The sequence below is a fragment of the Botryllus schlosseri genome, chromosome 13, assembly GCF_051294905.1.
Source record: "Botryllus schlosseri isolate E-star chromosome 13, Bs_hap1, whole genome shotgun sequence".
In the NCBI taxonomy this organism is placed as follows: Eukaryota; Metazoa; Chordata; class Ascidiacea; order Stolidobranchia; family Styelidae; genus Botryllus; species Botryllus schlosseri.
This window is the reverse complement of record NC_137248.1, coordinates 23576243-23598652: the sequence shown is the minus strand read 5'-3', so window position 1 is coordinate 23598652 and position 22410 is coordinate 23576243. Positions and strand designations below refer to the sequence as shown.

Sequence of the window (22410 nt, the reverse complement as noted above, 5' to 3'; positions counted from 1 at the left end):
TTTTCAAGGTGCCTTTTCAACTTACTTGGCACCATAGCTTCATTCGACAATTTAGCGTGACAGATAAGGCAATCTGGTACAGGTTTCGATTCATCTTCACACCAAGTGAAGCCCATATTTAGATAACTTTCGCAATATAAGCGTGCTCTCTTATCTTTCTTTTCTAATTTACCTTCACTTCCAAAAGCTCTCTTTCCTTTATTGCAATGATCGTTACTGCTTGACTTCCTTTCTTTTGAACTAAACTTATCCATTTTAATATTTCTAAAAGTAAACTTTTGTACATATAGCGTCCCCCATATAACTTACTAAGCACTGATAAGAAGTCACAATACTGTTCCTTCGTGATCATGATCACAACAAACAGGGCGTATTCAGACGAAAGTAAAAGGGGATTATTTGGATTTACTCATGATTTACGACTTCACAGAAATTTTGGGCTGCCGATAGATACTATTGCATAAGATTAGTTTGACAATAAACTCAGCACACTGCCGCGTTGTAGATGCAATTAACCATTGCATCCACATAAGCGGTGTCTTACAAAAAGCCTGGAAGTGGGCAGATACGGAATCAAAAATACGGAATATCGGCCTGGTGTAAATGACCACAGTGGTCGACAAACACCATGAATACCACAAACAACAACAACCATCGCATCGAAGAGGTCGAGCACGATCGCCACTAACGAATACAGAGGCGTAGGCTATGCAGTACATTTCCACGCAGATCGCGTGAGGATATAGCCATACCTCAATAGTTCTACTGGCAGCCACCTGCAGTTCAATATATTTCCAACAAACCAAGTTAATAACCACAGCGACGAGGAAGTTTGTTAACTATTATATTTTGATCAACCTTACTTCTCAATTCTCATATTAATCGCCGGTAGCACAACGATAGTGCTATACAAGCCTAAATTTCAACGAAAATGCCGCGTCGCTACCTAACAGGTCCTAACAATCGCAATGTGGATTGCTATGTCCCTTTCAAAGGAGTTCATTTCTCGCTGGTGATTGGGGAGACAATGAGGATTAGAAAACTGTATTGTCAAACAGGCGCCGCCATGTCTACTCGTCTCTGTGCAGAACTGAATTCAGCCATCAAAGTATGCGAGATGCCGGGTAAAGGTAATTCGCGGGGGATAGTGATTACGAGCATAGCATCTATTTTGAATTGTCAAATGCGCATACAAACTTCACATCAAGCTCGATTTTACATTGTTGATCGTGTGGTATAGACTAGAATCATTTTGCGCATAATTTCAAAATTTAGATGAAATCGCTCGCGGCACACTTGCAAGACGTAAACGGCACACCGGTTGAGAACCACTGCCTTAGGGTGATATAGTCTAATAACTGAGACTGATTCAGTTATCCCGGTATGATCCTGAAAATAGGACCAATAAACGTTGTGCTTATCAAAATAGTCTTTTTTTTTGCGTCAGTGTTTCAGTATTACAAAACACAACACAACACCACAAAACTGCGATACAATGGAAAAATAGTAATTAGTAATTAGGAAGGTGACGAAAAGACTCTCGAGTAGTGTTTGAGATCAGACTCCCAACAGGCCTGGGCGAAGTAGAGAAGAAGAGGCATGCACATTGCACACTGAATGGAAAGTAAAGCAGAGGATATAATAGGCAAGCAACGAAATGAGGTGGCATGTGGTGTTGAAGTTGTTTTCAAGACAGATTTTGGTAATTAAGAAACATGATGGTTGGTCTTTGCTGACTACAGACGGTTGCGAAGCTGAGAACAAATACACTAGTGATTTAATTATATATGTCGACCTACTTTACTAGTATGAAGTTGCCAGGAAGGCAATTCACCTTAAGCGAGACCATACTTGTTCAGCCAGCGCGCGGTTATTTGGAATACAAACATAAAACTTGGTTTTTAAATTTAAAAAAACCGTAGGCTGTATCAACTTCCATAGGCTGTATAGACTTCCATAACTTTTTTTGCGAAATTTCCCTCCGGTGTCAATGAGCGTGTCAATGATTTTGAGTTACGATCCCTGATTTTTCCGGCGGCCGTGATAGTTCCGTAATATACTTCTCTTTTGCTTCGCCTCTTGAATTTCGATCCATCAAGCTTATTATTTGCCGGCTTCTCCTGATGATCTATTTGTAGTTTCCGGTTCGGTAAGGGCCGCGATAGCCGTACTTTACCTTTGCTAAATCATCAGCAAACGAATATTTGCCATGTCACTCTCGCTGCATCTTCGTAGTCCCACACAACCTTTAGTGCGCTCTTGTTCTGATTGTTTCGCTTCAACTGCTGGTAAAATTGCTCCATTGCACTTGCGTTCTTGTACCGTCGCAGATTGAGCGTCCAGGATATTGTTTCTTAAATTGTTTTCACCAATTTGCATAATGATTTATAGTATTTTCAGGTCGACTGTGCCTTGATACCTCTCCCAGTAGAAGGTGCGAGATTACGCCAAATCGATTAGCGATTACTTCGAACTTGGTGTAAAATGACGCAAAGTAATAGACGTAGTCATATTGACTTTCCAGGTCGGAATGAATTGCTGTTTCTGACATGCACTCTTGCTCAAGATTGCGATATCGCGTATAAAATAGACTGCAACTCTTGCTTTTTATCGACGGGAATTATGCCAGAAAAATAATCGTCGTCGTGGCTTCGCTTATTAAGATCATTTCCAACAGCATCATTGGATGCTCCTGTTCTCTCTTGCTTTTTATCGTCGGGAATTATTCCAGAAAAACGATCGTCGTCGCGGCTTGGCTCATTAATATCATTTCCAACAGCATCAGTTGGATTCTCCTGTTCTCTCGGCAGTATGAACAGAAACGCAAAGCTGGTATTAACAACTGGCGTATATTTTGGATAAAGCAACACAATACTAATGTGGCGGGTTATCTCGTCCAATCTTGATAGCGTATCTTGCGACAGTAAAATACCGATCCAGAACATTGCAGTGGCACAAATCCCTTTTTGTAGTGCTTGCAACACAGGATCGATGCAGATTTCATGCTGAGACTGTAGGAATTCATTACAAATGTCATTTTGTGCGACATGCCTGTTACAATGCGATAGCATCGGAAATAATACTGAAGTCCATTTTCTCTGATAAACGCATCCAAAACTGCATTCCATACCGCTTTACTACCGTCTATGATTAGGTTTCGTGGATCGCTCTCTACCCGAAGAATCGCGTATGAAGTCTCGCAGAAAGTTTCCTATTGTGATTGCGTCGTGCTTTCTTGTGGGAAAGCTTGCCACCGGCATTCCCGGTCTACCGCTTCTTGGGCTTCGTAAAAAATCACAGATTTGAAAATTTTTAAAGCCTTCCTCGCAAACAAAATAACGAATATATAGCGTATATATTAGGTGCAAATTGGCAACAGATACGTTCCACGTTTATAAAACGCGATTCTGTGAACACTCAAGAACGTCAAATAAACGTTTCCTAGTAACGCCATAGATACGTCACAATTTGTCCCAGTTGGTTATCGACTTCCCTGAAACTAAACGTTATCTTTCAGCCAAGTCAGTACGTTGAGGCCGCAAAACTGCCGAGGCACAACCACAGTCGCATGTCTTTTTTATTGCAAATGAAAGCAAAAAGGAAACCGAAATGTTCAAAATTCAGCAGGAGAAAATTGGACACCGGTAATTGATGCACTTGGTCAATCTGGTTGAAGAATTTTCATTCCTGAAATCAAAGAGTTACAGATGTTAATTCAGAATAGGCAACTAACTGATATGGGGCTGGGGGGGGTCAGTAAGTGAGTGGGCGTTGCGGTAATATATAGTGCACTGATATTTTGAGAAATGTCAAGTCAATTAACATAAAATATAGCATTTTGGGCAAGTTTTTTCTCTTTCGCGATTCATGGGTCTCAAGATCACTTTCGAATGTCGATGTCGACTCCGCTTTCTTATTTGCAATTACTGCATCAGTGTATGTGTCTGAAAAGTGAAGTAATGAATATGATTTATACATAGATGTAGTTGTAGGTGGTCACTACGAAAGTAGGCCCTAATTGCACTTTTTTAGGGCATCCAAGTAGTTTTGCGCACTTGCATTAATTACTCAAATGGTTTTGTTGTTAGACCATTGCAATTTCGATTTTCAGTGGTATTGGGATGTTTGCATCAAATTTAATTGTAATACCGTAACAGCTTGGCTAAACAGCCCATGTTCACAGTAACTGAACATGTTTTCGAAGGTCACACCTATTTGTAGCGGCATTAGTCATTTTTTGACAGTAACAAAACTGCACCAATCAATTTTGAAATGAGACACCTCTTGTTACCTGCGCAAGTGCTTGACCAAATCTGTTTCTTAAAACTACTTATTTTAGCACTTTTCAGGCTACAGTTTTTCTACCGCAACTTGAGGTTCTTAAAAATGACTGTAACTCAGAACTTCAACTGGTAATTGACTTGAAATTTATAGCGTTACTTATCCTATTTATAGAGCTCCGACTGACACATACTTCTCGACCACCTCTGAATACATAACATATGTTGTTTACATTTTATATAAAAAGCTATGTTGTTTACATTTTATATAAAAAGCTATCACTCACTCACCAGTCTCATATAATGTACGAATTTCATATTTCTTCCATGTGCCCCCATCAGGCTTCACATCTTTCTAAGCGTAATGTGCGGCTTTCGTTGTCCCTGGCCAATAACAGCACAATACCTTTAAAATGAAATAGGAGAGGTAAGGATCATCATCACTATAGCAGAGTATAAACTTACTTTTTCAGCAAAAGATTGGAATATCCACTTGCTGGATGCAATAGCACAAGAATTATCTGCTACAAATTCAACAACAGTAAACCGCATTTTGTCATAACATAGAGTTTGAAAATAGTTATGAAACCTGAAAATGAATATACCTTGTTAGGATGAATTCGCTTAAAATATAGACCACACACTTGACAACAGCAAATTTCAGATGGTAGTAAACCAAAAATATTGCAGTATCAATAATCACTAGTAAATAATAACAGCCAGAGTCCCAATATCTCAATCCGGTACTACATATTGTCGAGAGTTGACCGGGTATCCATTGGTGTTTTAAAATAGGATGTAGCATTCAAGTATAGTTTGCAGGTAATTATCAGAGGGGTCAGTGCTCAAGATTTCCCAGCATGCACCATTGATTGATTCACAATATTCAGCAGAGTAGCAACAGCAGCACAAGATATATGGTATTGTTTCGCCCAATTCCCCAGGTCATCTTCAATCGGTATAGATTCATCAGTGGATAGTGAAGCATCAGATGTCAACATTGTTTGGCGAACGAGTAACATTAGGCGAAACACAAACTGGTTACTTGGTATATAATATGCTCAAACTGTAAAATGCCATAGTTTTTGTTAGCCAAGGACTGCTTCATTTATTTATTAGCAGCAGTCCATCTCCTTATGTAGGCTAACCGCGATTTTAGACATTACTGAACTTTTGTTGATTCAACATAGTCTATCCGAATCTTATAGGCGTCTCATTACAAACCCATGCATTCTATAGCTGCACTTCATGACCTTTGGCTGCCGCAATAAAGCATGTAAAAGATTATCAATGCAAGAGAACACTATTATATAGTACGCGTAAACAAAACGGCACAGGTAGCTCATGTTACGTAGAATACTGTAATTACGACTTGTGGCATCCTTAAAATGATATGATACTTCGGTAGACAATCAGATACATCAATATATGAAGGATTACCGTACAGACAATACCGTACCATAATAATAACATTTACTATGAAACTTACAGGAATTACCCTATACATTTAAGTTTTCCGTATCCCTCTGTAATGAACTGCCTTCTTTGAGCGTCACTTAGACCGAACCGAAAACTACAGTACTACACAACTGCGAGCCCCCATTATCGACCACTGTAGTCACGGTCACGCTGTATGAGATCTTGCGCGCGAGAAGTGGTGTTCGACCGAGTGAGGAAAAAGTCAATACGTCATTCGGCGATAAATAGTGACGTGACAATCGGGAAAGTTGCCATTGCTAAATTTCAACAACGGCGGTATAATATACCAGCATCGGTATAACGTGATCATTATTTCGTGGTTGCTAATCAGTCAATTGGTTCTGAATGCTGCATTTCTAGTAGTCATGATGACGATGCGTATCATCAATTTGAAAATATAGCATGCCTTCCAATCGGACATCTTTGCGATCACATTTTCGCCATCCCCAGATGGCGTACGCGATGATAACACCTGTAAATACTCGCTCTGCAGCATAGTTCGGTTGAATTAAATTCCCCATGCCTCACAACTTGAATTGTTGATGAAAATACAGCCGAAATAACCTGGCCAGACTCTAGGTTTTTTGAAACCTTGAAACGTCTGAAAAACGTAAAAAACCTCAATTATTTGCGGGGTTTCCTGCAGCGCACAACACCTCCTGAGCCATCAATGAAAGGGAAAACACGCGGCACAGCTCTTATAGATATTGATATGCCCGCCATTGTGCATAGTTACGGTTGGGAACCGGAATTTTCGAGATAAATTGAAAAGAAAACTGGTTCATATCAAAATTATATGATCCAAGTCAAAATTTCCAAAAATGACATAGCACAGTTTGGTTTTCCAGCGACGATATTATTAAGCAAGCATCATGACATTATTTACGTAATTATATGCATGTCAGTTATCAGCAATATCATTGTATAAAATTAAAAAAGAATTTTAACGAAACTTCATTCAATTAAAAAAACATTACAAAGGAAACCGCTGTGGCGACCTTCTAGTGCGCTGGCTGCGCCTCATCGGAGCCGTTGCATTGACTGCCGCTTGCACCCCAACGGTTCTTTGCGCATTGAGCACAAGTGCACTCCTCCCGTTGTGTTCCATATAAATATATAGTCTTCTAAGATTTTGACTGTCGCAGGACCGTTTCTTGGTACGTCTGTCATCCGGGGTCCATCTTCGACAAATACTGAAATTTTATGTCGGTTGCAATGAAATGTGACTCTCGCCACTACCGGCTGCGGAACAGTAGGTTGTGTGGCCGGCAAAGGTTCCTCTTCCTCACTATCGCTACTACTACACAACAAAATCAAAACAGAAGAAAGATCAAATGCCGGCTCAGCTCCGGAAATAGTCATTACTTCAGTGCTGATTTAATGTATCTCAGTCGAATTTGGCACTATATTTATCCAAATTTTTTATAATATAAAACAGAATTTCAAAAAGGACATTTGGGCGTCCTCGGAGGACGTTTCCAAAATCCTGAAAAATGAGGACAAATCCTCCTAAAGGAGGACGTATTGTAACCCTAATTTATTTGAGAAATGTAAGTACGCGCAATGAACAGACATTTGCTTGGCCATACATAGTAACGAAGGGTTGTTTTATATTCAATATCCAGTGGTTCTCAACCTTTTTCGCCTCGCGGACCGGTAAAATTTCAAAAAATGTCTGGCGGACCGGTGAACTGTCAAAATTGAAATGAAGCCAAAATGTAAAGTATGCAACCGTTTTTGGCAACTATATGATGCTAGAGAGTGACATTTGGAGAGTTTTGATCGTATTTAATAATATTCATGATGGCATCCATGTGATTTTATGGTAGTGAGTCTGCCAAGTCGAGGTAAAATTGCCTTGTCCAGATAACGTGCTACCGCCTAGAGTCGTTCACAGTCTTTCGCGCCAAAGGCCGTGGGTTTAAACGGCCACGTCAACTCCGTAATATTCTTCTCTTTGACAATATCAAGAGAAGAAGCGCATCGGAGTCGAACCAAGCAACTTGTCGTGCTACCTTGCTCATTGCCCACTGCCACCAGACGCAGGCTACTCCGGCAACTACGAATACAGTGCGTGGCGCAAGAAAACACATTACAGCAGCTATACTGGCCATCCGCAAATCCGGGCCGAAAAAGCACTTCGTCAGCCCACCCCCGAAAACGCTGGTCTTGGGACCCCACAGGGCGATAAGCAAAACTTCCGGGGGCTTCGCCCCAAGACCCTACACTTGGGTGGATGTTTTCACCTGTACTTGTGATCACATCCATTCTACTCAGCGTAAGCAGAGAGTTTACGTAGCTTATCGCGGTCGAATTTTAGACCCGAATTTTGGAGTCCCATATGTTAACCGAAACTTCATTATGTGTGGATACGTCGTGGTGCGGCAATGGCTGACGCCGACATGCCTATAAATCATGCGTATTTCTCGGAGAAGGGCACCTAATATGCAAGACATTTAGGGTGGGTTTCAAAAAGTTGTCTTAATTTAGACCTGGCTTAAGGCCAGTGAATGACTTGCCCAAGACGCCAGGCGTCGGCGGCAGTGTTGCCACTCTAGGTTCCTGGAAAAACACTAGATTAGTGAATTACAGAAAGAATTTGCCGTTGCCAAGTAATCATGATGACCAAGGTATAATTCCCTAGATAACAAGTGTTCCACACATGAATAATAATAATAATATAATAATAATTTATAGAGAGCCGAATATAACAATATGTCATAAAAGGCAATAAAATAGAAAAGTAAACGATATGTATAAAAGACGAAGTGCATAGTTGTAGGGCGGAATGAACACTACTCTAGTTCGAACGCTCGTGTGAATAAAACGGTCTTGATTATGCGTTTGAAAACATATAGCGAGTCACATAGTCTGATAGAAATTGGAAGATTGTTCCACAGAATGGCGGCAGAGGAAGAAAAGGTTCTCACACCGTAGGTCGATGTTCTAACTCTTGCAACTGACAAGAGCATTTGGGACTGAGAACGTAGCGCTCTGTAGAGGCCTTTGCTCAGATAGGAAGTTTATTCACTCAGTCAGTCGTACTCAACAACCCAGCAGCGACGAGACCAAACACAAAGAGGAAGCTACTCCATGAAATCACTCAAGCATCCCAAGGGCGCCAACCCAGATAGGGGGCGCACGAGGGCTGCTACATCACCCTCTCATCAAATTTGAGAGGTGCTACTCAAGTAGACTCTCACAACAAAATACAAGCAATAACCAAGCAACAAGCAGTAAGCGAGAGAAAAAAGAACACTTTCACATAACATAGTCATTAAATCGTGAGGGCATTTGTCTGCTACGATCAGGCAGGACACTCGGTATCTCTTCCGACACAGCAATGTCGGTGTCACTGACTGAATCGTTTTCCAGAGCTGGAAGTGAGTCAACATCATCTATGTAAGGATGTAAATTATCCACATGCACAATGCGATATCGTTCGGAGTCCACATGTTTTATCCGATACAGGAATTGTTCGATTCGCTCTGACACTAGCCATGGGCCGGTCCAACCCGACTTAAGTTTTGACTTTGCGGGTGGATGGAAGTACCAGCACAAACTACCAGTTTCCAAAATCAAGGGTTTAACAGATGGATCGAAGTTTCTGGACTGGCGGATAGCAGACTTACTCAGTTGCTCACGGGCATACGCAAAAGCATCAGTACTAGCAATGTCAAACCACTTGACAAACTCAGTATAACAACTATAGGCAGTGTTACGTGGCGGTTTACCGAACATGATATCAACAGGAAGGGATATCTCTCTTCCTAAAAACAAACGATTAGGAGTATAACCAGTAGATGCATGCACTGATGACCTGTAAGCCATGGATAAATAAGGTAAATGTTCATCCCAGTTGTCTTGGGCACTGTTCACAAAACTTTTGAGCATTTGCAGATAAACCCGATTGTTCCTTTCTGTGAGCCCGTCTGATCTAGGGTGATAGGGAGTAGTGCGAGTTTTATCAATATCAAATAGCATACACATTTGCTTAAAAAGGTCCGATTCAAATTGTACACCCTGGTCCGTATGGATTATAGACGGCGCACCAAATCTGGTGAAAATTTCAGTCACAAGTACATCTGCAGCAGAAGCAGCCAACAAGTTTTTCAACGGGAATGCTTCTACCCATTTTGAGAAGTAGTCAGTACATACCATAATGTACTTATAACCCGACTCTGTCTCATTCAAGGGACCCATGAAATCAATAGAAATTCTGTCAAATGGCTCAGCACATAACATTTTCTGCTAATTAGCCTTGTGACCACCGTGAGGAGTTTTTGATTTGGTACACACAGAACAGTATTTAATCCAACTTTCAACATCACGTTTCATTCCAGGCCAATACATCCTATCTCTCAATTTCTTATAAGTACGATCACGGCCCAAATGACCTGCTGTACGCAATGGTGAAAAATATCCTTACGAACCGAAAGGGGCAGGACTAATTGAAATATTGGTTTACCCCCAGGATTAGAATGCACAAATTCACGATAAAGTACTCCATTTCGCAGACTGATGAGTCGCCATTGCGAACACAAGTCCCGGACCAGTTTTGGCAGGAACAGAAGTTCAGTCCCAGAAGGTCTACAATCTCTTGTTTCCTTCATTGAAATGACTGTTTCCAAGTCCTTGTCTTTCATCTGCAGCTCCTTCAAATTTTCTTCAGAGTATGACCGCAACCAGTTTGACAAATCTGGTCCTGTAGATGCAGATTCTTCAGCAACCTGCCCCAAACTCCCTACAATGACCGCAGCACATCTTGTTGCTGGAGGTTCTGCAAAATCACAACAGTCCGAGCATTCCTCTCGCTCACAGCGTCTACGGTACTTCCTGGAGAGACCATCAGCATTCCCATGCAACGCGCCTGGACGATGTTCTACCGTATAATCATAGCTGCTCAGAAACGCAATCCACCTTGCCACCAAAGGCCCATGGGGTTCGCTCGAAGTGAGAAGCCAACGCAATGAAGAATGATCAGTCCTCAAAATAAATGGTCTCCCCCAAAGGTAATGTCTGAAATGCTCAATCGCCCATCTCGCAGCATAAAGTTCTCGATATGTAGCACAGTAATTCCTCTGTGATTTGTTAAGAGTAGTACTTGCATAAGCGATTACCCTCTCAAGACCCTCTTGCTTCTGAGAGAGAACCGCACCCACACCAAAAGCGCTGCAATCAGTGTCAAGAATGAACACTTCACCATCTTCACGTGGGTAAGACAGTATCGGAGATTTTGTCAATAACTCCTTCAAGGTGTCAAAGGCATTTTAGCACTGATCGTCCCAGTTAAAAGGCACATTCTTCATTGTCAGATGTGTCAGTGGGTAAGCGATGGACGCGAATGACTTCACATATTGCCGATAATAGTTTGCGGTGCCCAGGAAGGCCTGGAGATCTTTCAACTTCCCAGGAACCGGCCAGTCACGAATCGACGATATTTTTGTCTCACTGCAGCTAACCCCTTCGTCTGAAATTTCATGGCCAAGATATTCCACACGTCTTTGAAACAACCTGCATCTAGTTGGTTTGAACTTTAGTCCCGCCGTGCGTATCCTGGAGAAAACGTGTCGGAGGTTCTCCATTTCGTGCTCAAAAGTTTTTCCAAAAACCATAACATCATCTAGGAAAACCAGGGCTCGCGACCATAATACATCAGCAAGAACTTTCTCCATCAATCTCTGAAACAGAGCTGGCGAGTTTGCCAATCCCATGGGAAGTACAGTAAATTGGTAATGGTTATGACCTGGAACACTGAAGGCTGTTTTGGGGCGATCCTTAGGATCTATTGTGACTTGGAAAAAAACGCTTGCCAAGTCCAAACATGAAAACCACGAGGCGCCTCCCAACGAATCGAGAATATCTTCTATTCGAGGTAACGAGTACGCATCTTTGACCGTCACGCTATTCAGTTTCCTGTAATCCAGAACAATTCTCCAGGAATTATCTTTTTTAGGAACCAGCATAATTGGTTCATTGAAAGGTGAATCAGACTCCTCTATCACGTTCTGTTCTCTCAGCTTTTCCACTTCTTGAATAGCTAACTTGCGTTTCTCCCAGCCCAGCTGCAAAACTTGCGTCTGTCCGAGTTTCCCATCCGGCCCAATGAAAACATCCTGGAATTCAGTCAAGAGATCCCGCACTGCCGACTGCTGCTCCCCCGTTAGGTCCTGAACACCATCTAACAGGGAACTCAGATGACCTGGAAATTCGTCCGTTTGCGATTTCGATTCTTCACCTAAATAGGACTTCGCTTCACCCGGGGGCACCTCTTCATCTTCACTCTTCCTTATACTGGCAATGCCGGAAACCCTTCCATGTACATCCTGGAAGTTGTCTGCAGGGCAAATCATGCCAACAAAAGTGCCAGAGGGTATCTCAACCACACGATCTGAATCATTCACAACCAGAACTGGCACCGAGCATTCTGATGCGGTAACGAAAGCAGGACACACATACACTCCCGACTCATTCTGTGCCCACGAAAAATCCCTGACTGGCTCAACTACAGCCGTAACTCCCTTAACATCCACTGGCCAAGGGTGGTTATTCTCTCCAGTCACACATAATTGACTGTGAGCGGGGACCGAAATTGATTCCCTAATGTTTATACGGCTGCACGTGACATTATTGGAACTCATTAATTGAACCGAGTCATCACCCACTTGCATTACTCCACGTCTGGCATACAAGGTGACATCAAAATCCTTCAGAGCATCCATACCCAAAATACCAATTTTCGCTCCGAGCTCAGCCACAAACACTCGCATCCTCACACAAACTTTATTTATGCACATCTTGAGTGTGCAACTTCCATGCACTACTAGGGGTCTGCCATTAGCCACTCTAAATCGATTGTCATCCGGACTCGATTCTAGCTCACCGACATCAATAAACTCCCGTAACCCAAAATCTATGAATGTTACCGGACTACCGGTATCTACCAAAAATTTATAATCTGCCCGGGCAATACTAACAAGTGTGTACCAGTTGGTTAAAACATTGAGGGAGCAAATCAAGTTATCAAGATCATCATCAACCGTATTACAAGCGGGATTACTGGTTTCGCACCCCGCTACTGCGAGTTTAAACGACCGTTCCAATTTCCATTATTATCCATAGTTGGCTGTGATTGAGGGAAATATTGTGTTTGCACATTGGGTCCATGCTGCCAGGTACTATTCTGATTGGAATATTGATATTGATAATCATAGTGCCCTGCATTACGACAAAGTGGACAAAAGGGTGCCCTACAGAAACGTGCAGAATGACCAGACTTCCCAGCAAACACATTGCGGCAAGTGGATATCCGTCGGATAACTTGTCATTTGGCCCAGATTCACCCTAGTGCCATCCGGTTGCACCGAGCGTGTCGACTCCTGGTGTTATCCAATGGGTGACCACTGACCATCCATCAAGTCATTTCTGAGTCACTTCCTGGCCACTGTAGGGACAAAGTCCGGTTGGGACCGATATCCATAGACTATCGACTGATCAACCCTCTGAATACTAGCTAGCTCCTGGGCCTGCATATTTCCTTACCACAGGTTAGGCGACGCACAAATACACTTCCACAAGATTGATTTTCAGGCAAAAAAGCTTATATTATTAAATTGTCAACAATAAAAATCAAGCAGCAACGAATAAAATTAACAACGGCTGTAAATCACATCAAAATCAATCACTCACTCAAGTTCAAGACATACAATAAAGCAACAGGTGGACTCAAAAATATCACAAGCAGTCGATCAATTAATCAATCCGAAGGCTAAAAATATGATGACTACTAAGTATGTACGAACAATTGTACACTAGGAGGATTACAGAATACCACACATACACAACTTATCAGAAATACAAGAGGTTGGCAAGTTTTGAAAATCATTATAGGCAATAATAAAAACTGCAGCAAAGTAAAGCACAGCATTGAGTCAAAGCAACAATTGTCAATCAATCAAGGTCAAGAAGCACGCACACTGGAAGGATTAGAGAATACGACACACGGACAAGTGTTGAAAAATTATGATAGGTCGAAGCAATTACCTAGAATTCTGCCTATGAGAATAAAACAAGACACGCACTGCATTACACATGCACATTGCACGTACACAGATGTATCAGAAAAACAAGTTGGCAAGTTTTGAAAATCATTATGCCAACAAGACATAGCGATACATTCAAAATTGCAGTGCAGTTAAAAAAGCACAGCATCGAGTCGAAGCAACAACTGTCAAATCAAGTTGCAAAACTACGTTCACTATATGAGAATACCATAGGAAGAAAAATTCAAAGTGGCAGGTTGAAGTTCTTCAATGACAGTAAAAAGACATGCACCGTTGCACACTAGGGAAATATCCGACGTTGATATTCAAGAATCAAGATGGCAAGTTTTGAAGGTGAAGAGGTAATACGAATAGAGATACAAAAAAATAGGATGTTTTATTCTGGTCAATTGCTCGTTACGACATCCTCTATGCGCAGATCTGTCACACATTGAGCAAGGTGCAGTAGAACAAACAAAGCACTTCTACTCAGGTTTCGCCTACTTGTACTGCATGTTTTTCACTACTTCTACTTACTACTTACTTTTCAGACATAACCAGTTAGATAGCCCCTATAATGTAGTAAATAATGAATGCAATTTAGAAATCGCACTATAATTGGAGTGCTATTATATATTTTTCGCGTACATCCTGCAATTTTGAAAGCGGCCTCTACCAACTGCAGTAACCTGCAAGTGTGCGACTCGTTCTACTTTTGGAAAGTGCTCAAGTAGTCACAATTTCCGATCCACCTTTACTTGAGCAGCAAGGATGACTCACTTTCACCCCTTTTTGATCGTATATACCGTGTCTAGAACGGATGAAAATAATAATCAGCAGATTCAACTGTAACTTGTAAAAAATTCCACAGCAAGCAATGCACACTTGCAACCAACAATCTCTCTAGCTGGAAATATCTTCAATCTTCATACAGGTTCAACTTGTAACGAGGTGAAAAGTTGGTATGAGGGAAATGACTTTATACTGCGTCCTCTTCCTTGTCTGCGTAAGACTGAGACAGGATATGGACTTGTTCTGCATTCTTGTCCTAAAATAATTAGCAAGAAAATCATTACAAGCGAACATGAAACGATCATTCAAAATGCTACCAATTCCGAACGCCTTGCAAAATTCATTCAAACACTGACAAATTACAGCATACTATGCATAAACTCACAAATCATGAATATTAAAATTTATGATCATTATGGAACAGTGGACACTAGGGGTGTTAAAAAAAAAACTTTTTTCAAATTTGATTGGCTTAGCTGGCAAATCATTAGGTTACCTAAAATACCTTGCACAAAAAATTTGACTCATTTCAATTCGCAGATGCCGAGGTCATTCAATTAGAAATTTCCATCATTTTTCAAATAATAGTATTTAGGTGGAAAATTTCACCACTCCGACATGATCAAAAATGCCTAAGATGTAGGGATGCTTTTTCCCACTCATTTCCATCTTTACAGGGGCCTGTGGTAGAGTTTGGATGAAGACATCGCCAGTTGACGAATAAAAGATATGACACGGATTAGCTGGAAATTAGTAGACTTCATTGAAATAGCTAATAGACACGTTCAAATAATGGTGATATACTTCGCAAATAAACTACTTTTCACACTAATATTAACGACCACGAAAATGAAAAAAAAAAAAACTGACACATAGGTAAATATATGAGTATGGTCATGGTCATAGGCGCCGAGTTACGGGGTGGCACCCCATTCAATATGCTGAAACGCCCGCCGTCTGCGATTTCAAATTTTCGTATATCTCTATTGTCTAGTCATTTCGATACGACATCAGCGCTGTCAATGAGCAAGTCCGTGATATCGCGTAAATGCCAACTATTTACCATTAACCGATACACACGCAAATAATTGAATACGCAGCTTCCTAGGCGGCGACAAACTAATGCTTGAAACGCCCCAATAAATTGTAACCCGGGATTTCGACATGCATTTGTCGTGTTGTCAGACTAGGTTCCGACCCATTGTGCTGTATTCAAGTTGGTGAATTACTGATTAGATGCGCCAGGCGAGGCCTACAATATTCATATCGTAGGCCTCGGATGCGTGCTTTTTCGTCTGCTATCATCTGTAGGCTACTAATTCTTGTCTGGTTTATACACTCGCATTTCCTCGATGTCACTTGTCGGTGTTTGATTCGTTAATAATACTGCGCATTGTGCAGTGCACGGCGTTGAATTACGTTGTCAAATAGTGATGCAACACGAGGTTTTCTGTGGCGTAAATTCTGAATTTATTCGATTAGTTCGAACGGGAACCTTCCATTTTCCAATACAATAAACTTCATTGCTGGACGGACTCGAGCTCAACCATATCGCGGATCGAATTTCAAACCATTTAGCGCGTCCGCATGCACGCTATAATCGCTGGCATGAAATATCACGTGCGCCAGGCTATGCCTGATATCGTTACCAGCCTGAACTATCGAGTCTACAGCAGGACTGGCGCATGTGATAACATCGCTGGCCTAAACTATAGCGTCTGCTACAGGCATCATATGATTTACCTGCTATCTCTACTTATTTGATTGTTATGTTATACTGGCTTAAGACTGACAGCGTCAAATTGAATAAACCTGAATCTGCGCAATTGGTCACGAACAGACGCGAACGAACGTAATTGATTAGCGCTAATACTGAAACATCAGAAGATGCATGTACTTAACCGTAATAAATGATGCTAACTTGGTAAATTTGAAGAAATTTCAAACCCCTCCCTTGTTTCATCTGGTCACCCTATGTAGAAATAAAAGTCGGCGCCTATGAGTATGGTTACGCAATATAACCATTATCCCCTCTGCGCGATATATTTAGACAATCAATATTGCATCTACCTCGTATTGCTGATTTCTGTTTTTAGATGGTGCATGGCGCAACACAGATCTGACTTCAATCTCGTAGTCCTTTTCCGGAACAGTCGTAGGAATATTGCAACAAGCACCTAAACAGGAAGATTATAGTAAACAATTCATAGAGACGACAACTAGTTCAACCTACGATATATAATATCTTGTATAAACTCAGTGCACACAGAGCTTTCTTCCCAGTTCTGCCCAACTTTATCAGTTGCCACTCTATTGGGAAACTCAGCGCTAATCAATTAAATATACCAGATACTCACCATTTCCAGTAGGAAATTCCCAGCAGAATGAACCTAGACGACTCTCTGTAGGAAGGGCTACTTGCTGAGACAACGTATCTGAACAGATAAATAACAGTCAGTGGCACCTCAAACACGCAAAAACGGGCATGGGTTGATTAAACGCAGTCAAATAATGGTAATCTTATAGCTGGCGAACAGAGCGCAAAATTTAATAAAACAGGTCTCAATATAAAGCTACTTTCGCACTGATTCAGAAAATATAAATTAAAATCTGGTCCGGGCACTAAAACCCCCCGAAAATTGCCTTTAAAATCCGAAATCGGCATTGTTTCTAACAAAGGTAGCGGCAGTAGACAATGACAAATCAAATGTCTAGAACTGATTGTGACATCATTGAGCGCCTTGGCAAAGTCGTGCTGAATATATATTACAATGAAATTCATGAACCGCTGTGCCCAATGGAACAAACTGTTTTGTAGATCGGCCTGTTGCGTACCAAGAAATACGCGTTGATAGTAAATTCTACGATATGGTATATGTTCAGGCTTTTGTGCTATAATTTATATTCATCCAAATTTTTGAATGCGCGACGACGCATAAAATACACAAACTATTCACATTACGACTAATTTGCGCTACAGCGATTGATACGACGCGCTATACTCTGAGTCTGAGAATCACGGGGAACACGGCAAGCGACTTCGCCAGGGCGCCCAATGATGTCACAATCAGTACGAGACATTGAACGGTCATTGTCTACCGACGTTACCATTGATAGAAACAATACCGACTTTGACCCTTCGAGGGCGGTTTCCGGGGCGTTCCAGTGCCCGGACCAGATTTTAATTTCATTTTTCGGAGTCAGTGCGAAAGTAGCTTTCGATTGAGACCCGTGTAATTAAATTGTTCGTTCTGGTCGCCTGCTCTAACATTAATGTTGAGTTATCAAATTGGAAGTTTCTACAGTCATCATTGCATGAGCTGAGCATAAAAAATTTCAAATAATTCATTACTTACATACGGTACCCAGCTCAGCTTTCTAGACTATATATAAGAGTTAAATAATTTTTTACAAATCAAACGGTCATAACTGCAGATTTCTTGCTGTTTTGATACCACATGGAGGAATTAAGCTCTAACCTGCATTTGGTAAATTGGTGATGCAATGTCCGTAAAATCACGACATTACTGGCAGATTTCTTCCTTCATTTTTCTTCAAGATAATGAGATTTCTTTTCGAACTGTTTCGCCTGAGCTTCAGCAAGATCAGTATCACTGGTATCAGTGGAACATGTGCGTTTTCTTTGAATCTTCTCGTGACCACCTGAATCAGACCTTGAATCGGAATCATATTTGGTAGATCTTCGTATCCGTCGTCTTTTCCCCGCATCCGATGCCGAGCTATCCAAGTTAGTATTGCAATATAGTACTCAAACCATATATATATAGGGCTGGGTAGAATTGAATATCGGTACTTCAATAATACAATTTGGAAGCCAAGCATTAATATCATGATTGAAATACCAGCAACCACGACTCTTGAGTAGGGATGTCTATCACTCAATTTGGGTTACGGTCTAATTCAAAAATTCTGATAGCTTGCGGTCAGTCAAATGTTTCTGTACCTTCCAATCCATTTCCAGTCATAAATCACAAAACAGTAACTCTTACCTTATGTTGATCAAGAAATCAGGTTTGGTTACAATAAAAGAACGTACTATAACAGTATCAACTCTAAACCTACCTACCTACCTACCTACCTATACCGAACATCCGTCATAATAGCTCTTTAATACTATATAGGGATTCAATAACCAAGCGCATTTTCGTTGTGCACATACGCCACTTCTGACTATAACCGTATCATTATCATTGACTGACTACACTGCTACAACCAGTGGTTATGGTTAGGTAATCACCGAGCTAAGTGGCACACAGCAAATGTCGAAAATGCTTCTCGCCGCTAACAACAATTCACTTCAAAGAATCACGGTTCAAACTTCCCAGACGAAAATTTGAATCACGTGAACTGGGCTCGCTGCGCAATGCGCCACTGCGCATATGGATGAAAAAGGCTAATGATCTCATTCACTTCAGGCATGGCGCGACGCACGAGGAAAGCTCGTCAATCGTTGAGTGGTATTCAGTGGGGTAACATCACTTAGCTATATAACATCGGTAAAACATTATGAGGTACAAAAATTGTAATTGTCAAATTGTAAAGTTTATTACATGCTCGAAATAAAAGTACGAAAGAGAATGTACCATTATCGAAGTCGATAATAGAGTATACCATTAACTATTCAATATACCAGCATATAATACCTGTAAATTATATGGCGATCAAGTCAGATTCACTGTGCGCAGTCGTCATTTCTGCCGACCCATTGAACGCATTCAAGTGAAAAACGCTAAACATCTCACGGAATGACGCACGCGAAAAGTTCGTAACATCTTTCGGAATTGCGAATGTTCACCGCAGGAACAATCAGTAACACGACAGCTAAAAGGGCACAGAAATGGCAATGTTTAAAAGCTTGAAATGTAGGCCCGACAGTGAATATTGACCGTTCAATGACAGCATGCATAATCCGGTTACGTGACGTCGCTATGAAGAATCATGTCCAGTGACGATTTTCCTTCAAATTCTATTGAAATATTTTGAAATACTGAATGTGTGCAACTTGTGCATATCAGCGTCAGGAGTTAATGAGAGGTTCACTTTATAGCTGAAACAAAATGGAGCTATCCTCACACTGTCCGAATATGATATCCATTGGAATTCTGATTCGCGCTTTCAGTGGACTATCCCGAATATCGGTGTGTAAACGTGCGATTTTCTTTCGAACTGTACTCTTGAAACATTTTGAAAGGATGAAATATGTGCCCTTATCAGCAAGAACTTGAGTGGTTGACTTTTTAGCTGATACAACATGGAAATATCCGCACACTGTCAGATTATGATATCCATTGGAAATTGAATTGGGACTTTTAGTGGACTATCCGAAATGATTTTCTGTATGTATGTCCTAGAATATCCGAACCGGACATTTTCCAACGTGGATAGCCAAGTATTAGCCCACGTCTGTCCAACCGGACACTGGGACACTCGGACACTGCTTGGATAGCCCTAGGCAATTATGTGTTTGCTGGGTTGCCACACCTGAAGCATTTACCAAAGAATTTTGACTTGGGACTTTCATGGTTTCTAATTGGTGAATCCGGACGACTCGCATTATTATCTGGGACACGATTTTTATTAAATAACTCAGTCAACTCATTTCTCAAGGACTTAATCTGGTTTTGCAATTCCCCAATACATACATCACATTCTGATTTTGAGTTCAAGTCAGCCTTGCGAGTAGAGTTATTAACCACTGCCACATAAGGTTTTATTGTGCCCGCATTGGCCCCATGAGTAGCAGCCATGGACTCATAGTTTTCAGCAGCACGAACTAACTCCTCTAAACTGTCACTCTCACGCACAGCAAGCATACCACACAGTGTGACATCAGAGAACCCTTGACAAAATTGTTGACGTACCAGTAACTCTGCAGCATTACCGTTTATCATCTTGTAGCCTTTACGTACCAGTTCTCGGAGAGCAGCAGCAAATGCAGCAGGGGTTTCATTCGGCTTTTTCCTTCGACTGTTGAACTTAGTTCTCGAGTTTTGTCCCGATTGCTCCTTTCCAAAACGTTTTCTGAGGTGCTCCACTATTATGTCGAAGTTTTGGGAATCCTCGGCGGAAACCTCCTTGGCGTACTTCAGCGCGGGACCTTCCAGACTCCAGCCAAAATATGAAAGAATTTCACGTACACCCCAAGATGGGTTGCAGCCAACAACATACTCAAAGTGACTTAGATGGTCTTCTAACGTCACATCCGTTGTTCCACTGAACTTATTAGGTAGAACATTTGGCGTTTTCGATTCCAGATGAATAGGCTTACCAGGCACTGGTATTTCAGTTGATTTCTTGCTGCTTGAAACTATTGGACCGTCGGAATTAATCCCATTCGGAGCAGAAACACATGGACGATCAACACTGCCCTTATCTTCAGAACTAGTCTGTTCCGGTACAGTACGTTGCATTTTGTTTAATTACCGAAAGAATTCTGGTCTCCCACGCCTGCATTTTTCGGTCGATCATCTCTTCTACAGCAAGTAGATTTTTTTCTGAGATGCGCTCGATTTGTCCCGATACTCTACTTTCGGTGTTCGTCATTCTCACCTCGAGGTATTCAATTTTCGTTCGCAGCACGTCTAGTTGATGCGACTCGATCTCTTCTTCTATTTGTCTGGCCTCGGAAATTAACGACTGAGGTGAACTATCCATTCTGGTCCTGGCGTGCTCGCCAATGTAGAGGCCTTTGCTCAGATAGGAAGTTTATTCACTCAGTCGTACTCAACAACCCAGCAGCGACGAGACCAAACACAAAGAGGAAGCTACTCCATGAAATCACTCAAGCATCCCAAGGGCGCCAACCCAGATAGGGGGCGCACGAGGGCTGCTATATCTCTTCCGGGATTATACCATAGCCTTTATAAGATAGTCGTTACACTCCATTGTCAACTATGGCGGGACGGCGACACTTAGCGGTGGATTTGTTCCTGACAGCTGTTACCTGAAAGATAACTATAGTTTCATGCGACGCAGTGTTATTTTCCTGTATTGCCGGATATTGATTTACTGTTAACGATGGATATGTCAGATGAAGAGCTTATACAGTTGTTTGATGACGTGAGTACTGAGTATATGCGTTACCTGACAATAATGTTGATCACCAAAAACTGTAAAATTGTTGCCTTACAGGTACAGGTATCGATACTGTATACCGGTATATTCGTATACCTGTAGTATAGCCTACATAACGGCTATGCCAGTACCAATAAAAACGAAATCACTTTACCACTTGCTATGAACTCTTTTGTTGTTGCTAATGCTGGTCATTCTTTTTCGCCCCGTCTAATGCAGACTTGGACAACTAGATAATTCTAGTCTAATTTGACTAAAGACTAAATTAGAGCAAAATGCCAGTAGTCTAATTTTAGCCTACTTTGTGAAATGTTTCTATGCTCTAATTTTAATTCTTATCTAATTTGTGGTTTACCTCAAAATGTCTCTTAGTCCGATGCATTTCGCACAAGTTAACAAGAAAATGCCTCTTGTACAGGAAAATCAATTGCAATTTTCTAGTTGTCCAAGTCTGAAGTTATCTGTTCCTATTTACTTCAACTCTCTCATTTCCCTTGTATACCGCGGAATGTATCTACATTCACTGAACATTTTCGATTTTAGGACCAAGAAGAAGATGTTTGCATAGGGGACCCAGGACTTTCGGTTTCTGCAGAAGACACAGCCAATCCATTTTGTGACGTTGTTGAGGTTTTGATGGGCTGCGATAAGCCTTACTGTCAAAAAACCGTGGATGAAGTTCTAAAAAATTTGAATATTCAATTAACATCCGTTCTTCATGA

The 22410-nt window shown here is 41.3% G+C and overlaps 3 long non-coding RNA genes across 4 annotated transcripts in view; 1 reads left to right on the top strand and 2 right to left on the bottom strand.

Annotated features, from left to right (window-relative positions):
• Positions 1 to 22410, top strand: part of LOC145453786 (uncharacterized) — a 495978-nt gene that overhangs the window by 47051 nt on the left and 426517 nt on the right. The window lies entirely within an intron of this gene.
• On the bottom strand, positions 3560 to 6318 carry LOC145453787 (uncharacterized). 2 transcript variants are annotated; one of them, XR_013919912.1, is made up of 4 exons: positions 5770 to 6318; positions 4746 to 4869; positions 4572 to 4686; positions 3560 to 3944 (listed from the first exon to the last, which is right to left on the bottom strand). It is a non-coding gene; the product is annotated as an uncharacterized LOC145453787 (long non-coding RNA). The 2 variants fall into 2 exon arrangements; XR_013919911.1 differs by having other exon boundaries at positions 4746 to 6315.
• LOC145453788 (uncharacterized) lies at positions 14335 to 18066 on the bottom strand. Its single transcript, XR_013919913.1, has 2 exons — positions 16951 to 18066; positions 14335 to 16770 (listed from the first exon to the last, which is right to left on the bottom strand). It is a non-coding gene; the product is annotated as an uncharacterized LOC145453788 (long non-coding RNA).